Source organism: Cynocephalus volans, chromosome 8 (genome assembly GCF_027409185.1).
Source record: "Cynocephalus volans isolate mCynVol1 chromosome 8, mCynVol1.pri, whole genome shotgun sequence".
Lineage (NCBI taxonomy): Eukaryota > Metazoa > Chordata > Mammalia > Dermoptera > Cynocephalidae > Cynocephalus > Cynocephalus volans.
Window position 1 is genome coordinate 123,394,239 of NC_084467.1, and position 15,078 is coordinate 123,409,316.

Consider the following 15,078-nt stretch of genomic DNA (forward strand, 5'->3'; position numbering starts at 1 on the left):
CTCAGGGCCATTTTAGTGTCTGTCATAAAGCAGGGGATGGATTAACATTTGTTAAAGGGATCTATGTTGTTGGATCATCAATGATATCATGGGTATATGTATGGCACCGCAGAAAAAAATATAGGCTCCCAAATCGGTTGAACTAAAGTTTGAACCTTGATGCTGTTACCCTACTGCTGGTGCAATCTTGGGCATGTTGCTTTAGTTTTTCATTCGTGTAAAATGAAGATCATAAAACCTATGCCTCACAGCCTTGTAGGGAGGATTAACCAAAAACTGGTCTGTAAATTGCCTGCACTCAGTAGGTGCCTATGACCAGCAGCCAGTAATATTAATCTTTCGTGTTCTCCCAGACCTCCACACAGGGCTCAGTTTATTTATCCTGGCTAATTATCATCGGCAAGGAGGCCTCCTAACCTCCTCATCAGGTGTAATCACCCAAGTGAAGTCGTCTGCAGGGAGTGGAGCTGCCATCTGCTCAGGGGCCTCCTGGGCTAGGCCTCCCCTCCCACTTCTGGAGTCCAGGAGCAGATGTGGGAGGCCAAGCAGGCAAGACTCGGTTGCTGCTATCAGCAGCCAAGCTTCTGGAATCTCTGCTAACAGCTCAAGTCGGAAAGCTGGAGCAGCTGTATATTTTTGAGGGGACTGTTGGGGCTTCACATGAGTGGGTAGCCCCCCTTTTATGTTCTTTCTCCCCTCCCCACCAACTTAAATAACATTGCTCGACTTTTTTATCAATGGTGGTGATACAGGAAAGAGGGTTGCTGTGTAAACCTGTGTAGAATGAGGACACCTGAGGCAGGGGAGGGGGTGGAAGGGAGCAGGGTGCAGGTGGGTCCCAGCAAGATGGTCTTTGGGGTCTAACAACCTCTGTCTCCGGGAGATGGGTGGTGTGGAAAGACCAGTAACCAGAGAGTCAGGAGGCCTGAAATGGGGAGCCAGCATTGTTGTTAATGCGTCTGGGGTTGTGGGCAGGTCACTTCCTATCTCTGGGGCTCAGTATCCTCACCTACATGATGAGGGGTTGACCCAAACGACTTCCAAGTTCTTTTTTCTGTTCTAGAGGCCCACAATTCTCTCTATATATTTTAGGGCTTCTCTCCACATTATCCCAACAATGGCATAGTGGCCCTGATCCTATGCCACCTCCCCTGGATTGGCCCCTGGTTACTGAATCTTTTGTGAGATGTTGTTTCCTAGGGGCCTTTCTTGGATAGATATAATATTTTCAAACATAAAAGATAGAATTTTCATGTTGGGATTTCAGACACTGTACAGGGAGTGGGGGGAGACTGTGTGTGTGGGAGAGAGTGAGCCAGGGCTGAAGGGAGTGATGGGGGGAGGCCTTGGTGGCCATCTCTTAGATCTCGCTTGGGCCACTATGTCAGGGCACACGTGTGTCCGTGTGTGGCCCGACTGAAGGCATGTTGTCACAGCAATGGCTGTCATTTATCAAGTGCCTGCTGTGTACCAGGCATTGCCCAGGGTAGTCTCTAATCCTCAAAGGAACCCTGCGAGGTGGGAATCACTGTATGTATCACTTACAGCTTCAACTCTTCTCGAGCAGCCTGGAGGTCCTGTGTGCAGCAAGCTGCAGTGTGCAGAGGCTGAGTCTGTGTCACGCACTCTGAGGCTGGTGCAGAAGGGAGTTACCTGGCTGGGAGTGAGGCCTGCTGACCACTTAGTGCCCATACCTCAACCTCTCAGAAGTGGAATGATAACAGCTTAGTTCCTCAGTGAAAAACGGCCTCTGAAAGAAAGCCAACAATGAGTGTCGAGGATGTAGGTGAAAGGAAAAATGAAGAGGGTTAGAAAAGTGGGCCAGAAAATAGAAATTAGAGATTAAAAACTGGAAGCTTGCATTCAGCGGTGGCTCAGAGTCATAATGTGACTGAGACAGCTCACTGTATTTTCTATACAGAAATTAGACAAAATGATTCATGAAAACTGCTTTAGGGAATGTTCTAGGCTGGGGAACATGGTAGTAATATTTGACTGCCATGTCTAAGGCACTCAAAGCACAGCTTACATGGAGTGTGGGTCATAAAGACCAACGAGACCCAAAACCCTGTTCTCAAGCAGCTCACAGTCTAGCAAGGACAGAGACAAATAAATGACCAAATATTCTACAGAAGGATTCATTTCCAACTCAGGTCACTCAGGAAAGCCTCTTGGAGGAGGGATTACTAAGATGGATCTTAAAAGGTTGGTAGGATTTAGATGGGAAGGAGCATTCTGGGCAAAGGGACTAGTATGAGAAAAAGCTGGTGCGTTACAAGGTGCCAGATATCACTGGAACATGATAAATAGACAGGTTTGGCTGGATTTTAGGATTCATGTAAGTATTATGAAAGAAACCCTGGAAGAATAAGTTCTCTTATTTATGGGAAGGCCTTGAGTGCCAGCCTAAGGAGTTTGGATGGGCTACATTATGCTGCAAGCACAAAGTCTAAAATCTCAGAGGCTTACATCAACAAAACTTAGTTTTTACTCATGCTCCAAGTCCATCTCAGGTCAGCAGGGAACCTGTTCCCTGTCCTCCTTGCGCTGGGCTCACGCTGATGGAGCTCTTACTATCTATGTTTGTGGGGAGGAGACATAGAAATTTTTCTTTCTTTTTTTCTCTTGGTGGCTGGCAGGTACAAGGATTTGAACCCTTGACCTTGGTGTTGTCAGCACACTCTCCCAAGTGAGCTAACTGGCCAGACTGAGACATGGACATTTTGCACATTAGTACTAGTACTTAATGGCTTCCACTCAAAAGTAACTTGTCACCTCCTCTCACATTTTATTGGCCAAGGTTAGCCATATGGTCATGGGAAGGGGAGAGAAAGACAATGCCACCATGGGCCTGGAAAAAAGAGGACTGGAGTACTGGTGAAGAGAACCACTGATTGCCACAGCTAGGGAGGACATGGGTGTGCTTGTAAGCTTTGGTATGGGAGAGCATGTGACCCTCTGAGCCTCCCGGGCACCTGCCTCCTATGCCCATTATAGCCCATATTTCACTGAAATGGTCTGCTCCATGTTGGTCTCCCAGGGCCCAGGTTTCACTCATCTTTTTTCCTCAATTGTCTGCAGACTGGATGCTTAAGCAGGATTTGTTAGAGAGACAAATGAATTTATTTTTTGAAGAATGGGTTGGAGAGGGGATAGACTGAAACTTGGTGAGGTCAATTATTGTATTTGTCCCAGTTAACTTTGAAGAAAGAAAACGATCTCCTCAGAGTTGTTTCAGCCTTTCTATTGGAAAACATTCTGTTATTCCTAGTGTATGTGACCATCAGTGTTAATAATTAGAAATAAAGCAAAATATGAATTTCCTGGAAGCAGAAGAGAGCTGTTTGCTCCTCTTGTCATGCCTCTCCCTAAGGGGACCGATTTCCCCATCAAGCGAAATGTCTGGGGGCTGCCCCAATCTGGTTTGGTGTGTCTGGGATGCTGGCCTTTCCCAGTCCTCGGTCTAATGGGTACATGAGTCTGGAGATTGATGTGGGCAGCCCTGGAAGCAACAACTCAGGAGACCAAACTGTCTTTGGAAAACTGCATCGCTACTGACAGCCCTAAGCTTGATTAGATTGTGACTGGATTAGAGGACCCCGATGCAATTAGCTGCCTCTCTCTCTTCCCCACCCAGGGCAGGCAGAGGCTGCCATGCAGGGCCAGATGGAGGAAGGGGTATAAATCTCCTGCGTCATGTGGAGGGTAATTTGGTTTCGGTGAAGTCAAAGGCCCTATTTGAGCTGCCTGTGTCACAGTCTGCTTCTTGGCAGCCCAAGCAGCTTTCTAATGGTTCTGCTGGGCCACAGAGAAGCTTTGGTGAAGGGAAAAGGCAGGGACCATGCAATCTGGGGCCAGGGGTCCAGCCAGGGGGAGGAGAAGGGTGAGAGGGGAGATGTCAGGGAAGGGACAAAAGGGAAAGGAGGGTTGAAGAGAGCCCAGCTCACTACGGACAGGGTGTGTTAACAGCCTCTGGGCCTGAGATCCCTGAACCTGAGGATGTTAAACTTGTGTGGAGGAGGAGAAAAGATAACAAAAGATAACGTTTTTTGGTAGGACCATGAATGGTAGAAACACACCCTCGGGGGGTAAGGGGCTCACAGCTCTCGTCTTACCTCTGTTTCTTACAAGCTGTGTAGTCTTGGGCCAGTCATTTCACATCCCTGGCATTTGTTTCCTTCAACTGTGAGACAAGAGAGTGGAACCGAATGAACTCTAAAATCCTTTCAGGGTTAGTATTCTCTGAATCTGTTTGGAAGGTATTAGTAGGGCCTACAGTGCCCTATTTAAAATTTTATAATTTATATGTATCCATCACTGAAATCAATTTACTTGTTAAAAGTTAACCACTAAATTTAGATTGACTCAACTTCCCCACCTATAAAGTGAAAATAAAAATAGTATCTATTTCACAGAGTTGCTGAGAAATTTAAATTAGGTAATACACAGAAAGTGCTTAGCCTAGTGCCTGTTCTATAGCGAATGCTCAAATATGGTAGCTGTTATTATTATTATGTGATTATCCATCAATATATACCTGTTTGACCATACTACTAGCAGGAAAAAGGCACTGAATTATTACTAAATATCTACAGTCTGCTCAGCACCCTATTGGCACTGGGGGGCTGCAAAATATAAAAGTTTTCCTGTCCTTGTTGGGCAGATGAGATAAAAAAATATCTAACACTTAAATAGCATCAAGAGGCAGTGTCTACTCAGTGATGAGGATCAGTAATGGAGAAGTTCATAGAAGCGCTGCCAAATTTGGAAAGAATTTTGAAGGATGAGCAGACTTTGGTGGAGAGTGTGGAGTGGATGTTTCAGGCAAGAGGAGTAGCAACGGGGTGCACGGAGTCCACATGGCACGTGAGCCGCAGTCCTTTCCACCCCAATGCAGGGAAGATGTTTTCATTCCCGGTGATGGATGATGTGTTATAGTCAAGCCCTCTGACTACTGTGCTTGCTCCTAGCCTTGCTGGAGCAGGGGTGTGTGTGTGTGTGTGTGTGTGTGTGTGTGTGTGTGTGTAACATATTTGTGTTCTTGTGTGTTGCTGTTTTAGAATCTGTCAAAAATAAGGATGGCTCCCTTCCCAGGGCCAAGTCTTATTTAATTCTTTTAACTGCAATCAGATGGAAGTTTCAGGAAGCCATGAAATAGTTAAGAGGTTCCCACTGCTCCTTTGTCCCTTTTCTAACCCAGCACTGAGCAGCAGTCAGATATCATCTGCACTTCTTCCAGGCTTCTGTTAAAGGTGGAATTTCCTCAAGTGTTCGAAGAGTCTGGGACTCTTGGAGGAGATCCAGAGAGGGTCACTCACAACTCAGTCCCAGTCAAGCTTTGTGGACACAGCATTGGGAGTGGTGAGGATGGTGGGGGGTGACAGGGGAAGGGGCGTCGGGACCCCTCTATGACCTTCCCTGGGGCAGAAGTTGCAGGCCTGTCGTGACATCGAATTGCAACTCTCTTGCCTCACTCAGACGCTGATAGAAGCATAAAGATCAAGCCAGCTTGATTTCTAAATAAGGAAGCTTAAGAGAGATTCTGTCACTGCTACATTTTCTTCTTTTTGAGAAGTCTCTCTTCAGAGAAAGAGGCATCTGATGCTGGTTTAATTTAGTTAAGAACAACAGACAGTTATGACCATCTTTAATTTCATCTGCTTGCTAAGTGAAAGGAAAATATCAGTTTTTGATGATGTTGGAGGTTCCGAGGATTTTTAGATTCTGCCTCTTTTTGGGTGCCAGTTATTCTGAGTAGGAGGCGAGAGTGGTTCAGTGCCAGGTGTCAGGCTGTGTAGGAGGCTCTGTGCTGGGTGCCAAGGGTGGTGGATTTCAAGAAGGTCTTGAAGGTATCCTTGGGGCCCGAATGGAGTAGGTGGTGAGGCTGGGAATGGGCTGGGAGCAGAGGTGTCTCTGGTGGTGACTCAACAATGGTCTCTCTAATATGACCTCCACTCAGGAGTTTTTTTATTCACTAATAATCACTGAGCATTGAATATACTATTGAACGTTTATTCATTCAATTTTCAGCAAATATGTTTTCAGGGCATACTATGTGCTGGGCACTCTGCTGGGCATCAGATCTAACTGTGGACAAGGCAAGTCTGTTTCCTGCTCCTCATGAAGCTTACATCGTAGTAGGGGAGGCAGATAATAAATGAGTATGTGGACAAATGAACAAAACTCTTAAAAGACTGTTGTTACCGTCACAAAGGAAAGAAGCAGAATGCTGTGATGTAGACTAAAGGGGATGCTATTTCATACCTTCTCCCCCTCCCAACTACTTATAGCTCTTTTCCTCCCCAGCCCCAGGTGATCATCATAACTTGCACTATCGTGAGAGAATAGAAGCTGTCAGATGTGAACTCCTTCCTCTTCCTGCCACCAAATCCAAAAACTTACATACGTTTTCTCTTCCCCATTAACAACAGAGGATGTATTCTTTGTTTCCACTAAAGCCAGTCTTTCCATTATCCTCTGGATCTCACCCCTTTTCATTCTCTCAAGGTCTGCACCTCTGATGATGTTTTCTCTCCAGCACCATCAGCCTAGCTCGCCTCTGTTGGACCATCCCTGTGCTGCACAGGAACACTCCGATATCTCCCAATATAAAAACACTCTCTATTGACCTCCCGTCTCTGTCCAGCTGCTGTTACGTTCCTCTGTTCCATTTTATACCCAGCCTTCATAACAGGTCTCACGCACCTTCTCTGCTTCCTGCTCTCCCACTCAATCCAGTCACCACCACACTTCTCTAAGTGAACTTTCCTCAGGGTTGTACTTATTTCTGGCCCATCATCCCTGACCTGTTGGCATCCTAAAATCATTTTTGAAATCCTCTCCCCTCTTGGATCCAGTGGCACCCTTTCTCCTCTCTTTCTCTGACCTTACTTGTTCTCTGCATGTCTGTTTGGTGGCTTTTCTTACTCTGCCTGACCTCTAAAAGCCAGGGTGCCTTAGGACTTGCCTTGAGCCCTCTTCCAATATTTCTCCAAATTCTTTCCCTAAGTGGTTTTATCCAATTCCATGAATTTAAAAAGACATCTCTAAGCTGATGATGCCCATATTGATCTCCCCAGGTCAGAACTTTATTTAAAACTATGGTATTACCCACCACCTACCTCTTGATAGGCTCACAGACTTTTCAAACTTAACATGTCCAAATGGGACACTTGACTTCTCTCTCACCCACCCTACTGATTCAGGCTGATTCAGGCTTTCCATCTCATTTACCTCCACCTTCCACCCTGTTACTCAACCCAAAACATAGAAGTTTCCTTGGTTTTTCCCATTTCTTTTCTGTCCAAAATATATCTTGGAATTATCTTAGTCCAGGGAACCATCACTTCTCCACTGGACTCCTGCAATAGCCTGTCAATGGGCCTCCAAATGTCCAGTCTTCCTACACTTCCATCATTAGAAAAACTTAAACAGTATCTTTACACCCATTTCCAAATAGTCTAAGAATCACTGTTTTTCCAATCTTCCCCTCATAATGTTTGTACTATTGTTGTTCAATTTTTTCTGTTCTAATCCTGCAAGTAAGACACTATTTTTAATCCCACAAATAAGACGCTATTACTATCGTATTATTTAGACAGTGTCTGTTTGGATTTATCCATGTGTTTTCCATTTTCTTTGCTCTCCATTCTTTTGTATATTTCAGATCAGATTGTCCTCATGTAACCCTCCCCACCCTTTTTGTCAAAGTATGTTCTTTACAGCAGGTTCTTGGGAGTAAAGTCCCTCAGTTTTTGTTTATCATAAACATTATTTTACCCTCTTTCTTAAAAGGTCATTTTGCTGGGTATATAATTTTAATTATCAGATATTTTCTGTCAACACATTTAAGTTGTAACTCCATTGTTTTCTAGTTTCTGTTGTTGCCATGTAAAAGTTAGTTGTAATTTTAATGGCCACTCCTTTATAAGTGATTTGTCATTGTTACCAGGTTGCTTTTAAGATCTGTGTCTTTTGTGTTATGCAGTTTTATTATTGTACTAGGTGTGAATTTCTTTTTATTTATCATATCTGGGATGTTTTACTTCCTAGATTTAAAAAAACTTTTCATTGGGGCCAGCCCGTGGCTCACTCGGGAGAGTGCGGTGCTGATAACACCAAGGCCACAGGTTCGGATCCCATATAGGGATGGCCGGTTAGCTCACTGGGTGAGCGTGGTGCTGACAACACCAAGCCAAGGGTTAAGATCCCCTTACCGGTCATCTTTTAAAAAAAAAAAACAAAAAACTTTTCATTGAATCATAATTGATTATACATATTTTGGGGGTTCAACATTAACATATGTTGATCAAATCAATATTACTAGTATATATATTGTTAAAATCATATTTATTCTTTATGCCCCTTTGTCCAATCTCTCCCCATCTCCCTATCCATCCCCCCCTCTCCCCTCTAATTGCCCTAGATTTCTTCATATTTTGGGGATTCAATGTTGACATATGTTGATCAAATCAATATTTCTAGTATGGATATTGTTATAAATTGTGCTTATTCTTTATGCCCCTTGTCCAATCTCTCCCTATCCCCCTCTCCCTCCCTCCTTCTACCACTGATAACCCTAGATTTCTTCTCTCCTTCTGAAAGAGTAATGGTTACTCTGTTGATTTGTTGCCTAGATGATCTGTCCAATACTGAGTGGTGTGTTCAGGTCCCCCAATATTATCATAGAGCACATGCTTCCTCTATCACTCTGGAATGGGCTTTGTGGAGAGAGACATCCTCTTCTTTTCTTTGGCCTCTGCTGGTGATTCTCCTTGTGTTGATGCACTCCAGTGGCTGTTGGACCATCTGTGTGGTTGTGACATCTAGCCACTTTCGCAGCAGCCACGGTTATTGTGGTGGCTGTGGTGGGCTACCCATGTGGAAGTGATATTTTTGGCATGCTCGTTGGCACTGATGGTGTGCCCGGTTGTGGGGGGGGTGGGTTCGGTGTACAGCTCCATGGCCTGGGTCCCTGGGCAGGCCCCAAGGCACTGGTAGTATGCCTGGGTGTGGGCGGGGGGGTCTGGTCCCTGGCTTCTTGCCTTGGATCCCCTGGTGGGCCCTGAGGTGCTAGTGGTGTGCCTGGGCTGGAACTAATTTTTTGTCCTTTGCTTACTTCTAAAACAGGGGAACTTCCTGTAAGAAGCAGTACTTGAGCTGTGTTGTTTAGCTAAATTTCTGCTTTGCTGCTGTTTCCCTAGGGAAGACTTTTTGGGCAGTTCAGGTTTTAATGGTTGACTTTATGGGTACTTCTGGCTCACTGTAGATCTGGTACCCCTGGGTTGTGTAGGAACTCTGATCTGGGCCTGAGTCTTCATCAAACTGTACTCCATGCAATTCTATTTTCCTGAGCAGTCTCCTCTGAGTGGTCCTTCGCTGATTGGGGGGCAGATCAGCTGTCCTTGCTGTGTCTCAGTGTTCCCCTGGTGGGTCTGTCTCCCCCATCCCCCATGCTGCAAACACTTCCCATGGGACAAGCCATACACCCATCCCTTGCAATGACTCACTGGCCTCTGAGTGGCTCCTTTTTTTCAGTTGCTGTGGCTCCTTGGTCCCATGTGGGGCCACAGGAACCCTATTAGTGATCTCGCTGTCCTGGGGGCCACTGAGGCCCTCCTCCCCCCTGCTGCCTCCAAGCAACTTCATCCGAAGGGAACAGCTGTGGCTTTTGTCAGCTCTTGGTCTGTGCACTCAGCAGCTCCAGCCTGGAAATGGCTGGGATTCAAAATGATCAGAGTGGTTTTTTTTTCTGTTATCATGGCTTCTCCCACCTTCATGTACTCTGTAGCTCTTCCTCTTCCCCTGAGCTCTAGCGGCCCCAGCTTGGCTGTCATTGCTTTTTAATAGTTGAAAATTAGTTGATCTGTGGGAGAGGGTGATGCTGGGGACCATCTATTCCACCATCTTGACTGGAAGCTTTTCTAGATTTTTTGGTTCATACTTTTTTATTATCTCTACAGAATCTGGGGTATCCTTATTATCTTAATTATTGCCTTTCCTTCTTCTCTTTGTTTTCTCCTCCTGGAATCCTGACTACATATATGTTAGACTGTCTAATTCTATTCCCAATGCCTCTTAACTTCTCCTTTAGATTTTCTTCTTCATTTCACTTTGCTATATTCTGACAAATCTTTAGATAAATTTTTCCATCTGACTAATTCTCTTCTAAGTTGAGTCTAAAACTACTGTTTAGCCAGTCCATCAAGTTTTAAATTTTTATATTTTTCATCATTAATAGTTTCATTCTATTCCAAACTGGTTTCTCATTTTATAATAACTTCTTATTGAATGCTTATCATTTTAATCACATCTATTATTTCTTCAAAATTTTTATGCATAGCTATTTTGCTTTTTTAAAAAATATTCTGCATATCACTGACTCACAGCCTTGGGATCCTTAGAGGACTAAATCTATTGCTTCTTGTTTCAACTGATTCTCAGGCATAGTGGCTCCTCAGGTATTTAATACTTTTTTTTTTGGTGGTAAAATATACATAACATCAAATTTACCATTTTAACCATTTTTAAGTGTACAGTTCAGTGGCATTAAGTACATTCTCCATGCTGTGCATCCATCACTACTGTTCATCCCCAGCACTTTTTCATCAGCCCAAACTGAAACTTTTGTACCCATTAAACAGCAGCTCCTCATTTCCCCTTGCCCTCAGCCATTAGAAACCACCATTCTACTTTCTGTCTCTGTGAGTTTGACTATTATAGGTACCTCATGTAAGTGGATCATACAATTTGTCCTTTTGTGTCTGGTGGATTTAACTTAACAATGATTTCAAGGTTCACCTGATTTGTAGCATGTATCAGAATTTCATTACTTGGCATAATTTACCTTGAATGTGGTCACTTGGCTCACCACAGAGCCTCATCTCCTATCCCTGTGATGGACTCAAGTTTCCAAGTCTCAGCCCCTTGAGCCCACATCTAGGTACATGTCCCTGTGGCTCTTCTCTGTGGGCCTTTTTGAAGTGTACTGCTTTGGCTCTGAATTTCCTCTTTGCTTCTGTGCTTGAGGAGTTTGCTTTCTTTCCAGCTTGGCTGTGTGTGTAAATGTTTTTCTCGGTTACATTTTACCTTGCATTCCTGTGTAGAGCCCTGAGGGAGGGATGAATTAGTGCAGTCTGCCTTGTTGCCAGATCTGATCTTATCATTTCCATTTTATAGACTAGGGAACTGAGGTCTTGGGACCTTAGTCTTGAGGTCTTGTTCTAGGGAATAGAAGTCACCAAACATTTATTTGTGAGTCTAGAACGCAGATCATTCCCCTCCTGGGTACAGGCTGAAGAGCTGGAAATTATGACATGAATTATTATATTATTAATAAGTTAAACATAGGCACATGCCCTAAATGATGCTATGAATAACATGGTGACCAACCCTAGTAATGATGGATAATAGCTTGTAGTAAGTTCATGGGAGAGGAGCTTACCTTCCTTTGCCTTAAAGCCTCCATTTTTTATCAAAAGAAATAACATTGTGCATGATCAATTTGGCTTAGGTCAATTACCAGTAGTTATGTGAGGTTTGAGGTGTTAATTGGGCATTCAAGGGGAGATGTCTAGTAGGCAGCTGGTTGGATGAGTCTGAAGTTTAAGGAAGGCATTTGAGAAAGAGACATATAAATTTGGGCATTATCAGCACTACATGGTATTTAAAACCATGAGACTTAATGAAATCACTTAGGGAATGCATGTAGATAAGGAAGATGAGAGGTCTAAGCATTGATCCCTGGGGCTGTACAACATGCCCAAATACGGGAGATGAGGAGGAGCTAGCAAATGAGACTGAGAAGGAGTGACCAGTGAGGCAGAAGGAAAACCAAGTGAATGGGATCTGAAAAACAAAGTGAGAGAAGGAGGGAGTAACCAACTGTGTTAAATGCTGCTGATATGTCAAGTAAGATAGGACTGAGAAATGGCACTGGCTTTGACATGAATTTTTTTAAAATATGGGAGATATGACTTTTTTTTTAAATATAGGAGATATGACAGTGCATTTGTATAATGGTAAAAATGATCCAGTTGAGAGAGAAAATATAATGATGCCGGAGAGAATAAGGAAAATTGCTATCGTGACTGGCTTGATGTCCTTCCATAAGTGACAGGGAATGGGACCCAGTGTGTAAATGGAGGAGTTGGCCTTATTTTAGGAGCACAAATAGAATAATTGTTGGCAACCATTTGTGTTTGTGAGGTTAGGATCAAGGAGAGGCTGTGGATTGCATTCTGCTTAGGACCATCCAAAGACCACTGACCCATAAAAAGAACACTCATGTTCTTCACCACACATATCATAATTGTTTTCTAACTCTTTGAGTGCCTTTAAGACTAGCAAGATATTAGGCTGGTTACTTCTTTTTTTTAACAACCCAAGGAGGAGTTTATCCACATGAATGGGAGAGGATACCAGATGCCAGAGCTTGGCTTTAACTTCTGGCAGCTAGGCATGTTCCATACCTACCTAAAGAGAAAAGCTGGAGAGGGTGTCCTGCCCTGCTGGCCAGCAGGACCCCAAGTCAATTATTGGAGTAGAGCAAGAAGTTTAAATTTAATTCTTAAGCATGGTCCTTGGGAATTTCACTCCAGGATGTGATATCACTTATTGAAAATAATTGGATACTGGTTCTATGCCAGGTCCTGGGGATAAATGATGAGTGACTGTTGTCTCTGCCTCTTCAGAACTCAGTGCCCAGTAGGAAGACAGACACCTACTTTATGAGGCAAAAGCTTCCAGGATAGAAGTGGGCCAAAGGTTACAGGAGCCCAGGGAAAGTGACTGTAGGACTGGGAGTTAACTGTGGAGAGGTGACACCCTCTGCTGACTGATGGGGAGGGAATGAAGTAACCAGTGCTTGTGCTGGCTCTGCAGTGAGAATGTACACGCCAGCAGCTTCAAGGCTAATTAAGTGAAAAATGATGCGATTGATTTGTTTGCTTCCAGCCAAATAGAACCTGGTCAGCGTGGAAAACCAATGAGTTTTAAATTTCTCCACTTTGAGCCTGCAAGATGATTTCAGCATCTTCCCCCAAACGTGCATTCTGATGTTGAATTGTGATATTTAAATATTTTAAAATGCATAGCTGTAGCTGGGCAAATGGGATTGTACCCACCCACAAGTATGTTGGGTACCCTTGGGTGTGTGGAAGTGAAAGTGGAGGTGGGCATGTTGGATGGGTGACAGGAGGCCACTGGAGCTGGTGTGGCTGTGAGGTACTGCATCTAGCTGCCATTGCCTGGGCTGGGCATGCATGGGTCTCTGGGCTCCCCCTTGCCTGTCTCTAGGTACCAAGGTAAATGTTGTAGTAAAGCTAACTCTGGCAAGCAAGCTGAAATGGGATGACCATTTCAAAGGGTCCCGGTCAGCAGCCACAGTATCTGATTCCACTTGGAGGGTTTCCGTGAGAGACAAGTTGCTAAAAAGGTTGCAAAACTTAAAGCTAATTTACCTTGTACATGTAAAGTGCATTTTCCTGATCCAAACAAGCTTCACTGCTTTTAGCTAGCTGTAACCCTAGATGAGGGTTACTTCCAGGATAGAAAACTTCAGTTTTGAAACTGAAGTTCCTGATGCATTAAACATGATGTTTCCCAAAGTGAAATGCTCTACCAGGCTCTGGCACCTCAACATCACAGAGACAGGTGAAATATGTCTAAGCTTACTGAGAGAACATTCTATTGACTGTTCTATGGCACTGGCTGGGCTCTCATGAGAACATTAAAGGATGTTGGTTGTGGATTAAATTCTTTGTTTACTGATCCTTTGAATTTTGATGATCCACTCAATCTTGAAGCTGCAGAACATCATTTGTGGGACAAGGCAGACTTCCGGAATAAAGTGGGTGACTACATCAAGTGTTGTGCTAGATGATAAAAGAAGATTGCAGGCCCATGGACTTTCTAATGTGAAACAGCAAGAGGTAGCCCCACTCTCCCCTATCCTCATGCTCCCTCTCAGTCCCACTGGATTGCCCCAGTCTTGTGACCATGTTGTCCTGAAGCAGACCATTTTCATGACTGCCTTTCGTATATGGAGAATTCAACTCAAATACAACAAAAAAAATGTGTTCGGGTTTCTAAAGGGTTGTCTGCTTACCTTAATAAGTTTGCTTTTTAGAAACTGTACTGTATAGGCTGTTGGGGGAAATTCTTGAGAAGTTGTAATGAACTCAAAATTGAGGCAGGAACTTGCTTACCCTTTTCCTAAACAAAATCGATTTCCTGCACAAGTGATGCTAATGATGTGTTCAGTGTAACTCGCAGATTGGCAATAGAAACCCACTACAAACTGTGATTGGATGCAAATTTTCTTAGCTTTTTGCATGAATATTGGCCCTGCCTAGATGTTATGGAGCTTCTCAGAATGCATAGAGTGATTCATTCACCTGTAGATCTCTTACTGAAATACATATTTTATTTAATGTCAGTATATTTTGGAACAGATTTGTAATTTGTACAATTTAATGCTTTAATTATTTTTTTTCTATTCTCATTTAGTTTGTATTTTTATTATATAGAGCAGAGAGGAAGATGTTGAACTATTGAAGAGAAACACAAAGGAAATATGAAAGACAAATTGTTCATTTTGTCCAAATGCAACGAGAATCTAGCTTTTAAAAATCAGCTCTTGCTTTCAGGTTCAGATGTGGCAAGGACGTTTTAGAGCCCTTTGAACCTAGGTTGGGATGATAAAAATAAAAACAAACAAACAAACAAAAAGGCAGGGAGTCCTTTCTCACATGCTGCCCAGAGGAAACTGGCTGGAGCCCAGACCACTGGGGGTTGGGGTTTCTGCAGTGGTCATGTGACCGTCAGCCAGTATCTACTTATCAGAGTACCAGACCCTCGCTGTTCTGAGAGACAGGAGACACACATCAGAAATCAGCCCAAACAATGTCTGATGACACTGATAGTGTACCTGTGGCCTCCTTTTGAGTTTGCTGTGGCCTGGGCCCTTTCTAAGAGTGAGCCTCCTGGGCCTCGGAGGACCAGGAATTAACAGTGGCACATAGGCATACTCGTCAGGTTAATGCACTTCTGCACTTCAGAGGAAGAGCCCTGTAGACA

General features: G+C 43.9%; 1 pseudogene; it reads left to right on the forward strand.

The window, feature by feature from the left end:
- The window catches only part of LOC134384371 (NEDD8-conjugating enzyme UBE2F-like), a 54,452-nt pseudogene extending 40,570 nt beyond the window's left edge, over window positions 1-13,882 (forward strand).
- The last annotated feature ends 1,196 nt before the right edge of the window (window positions 13,883-15,078 follow it).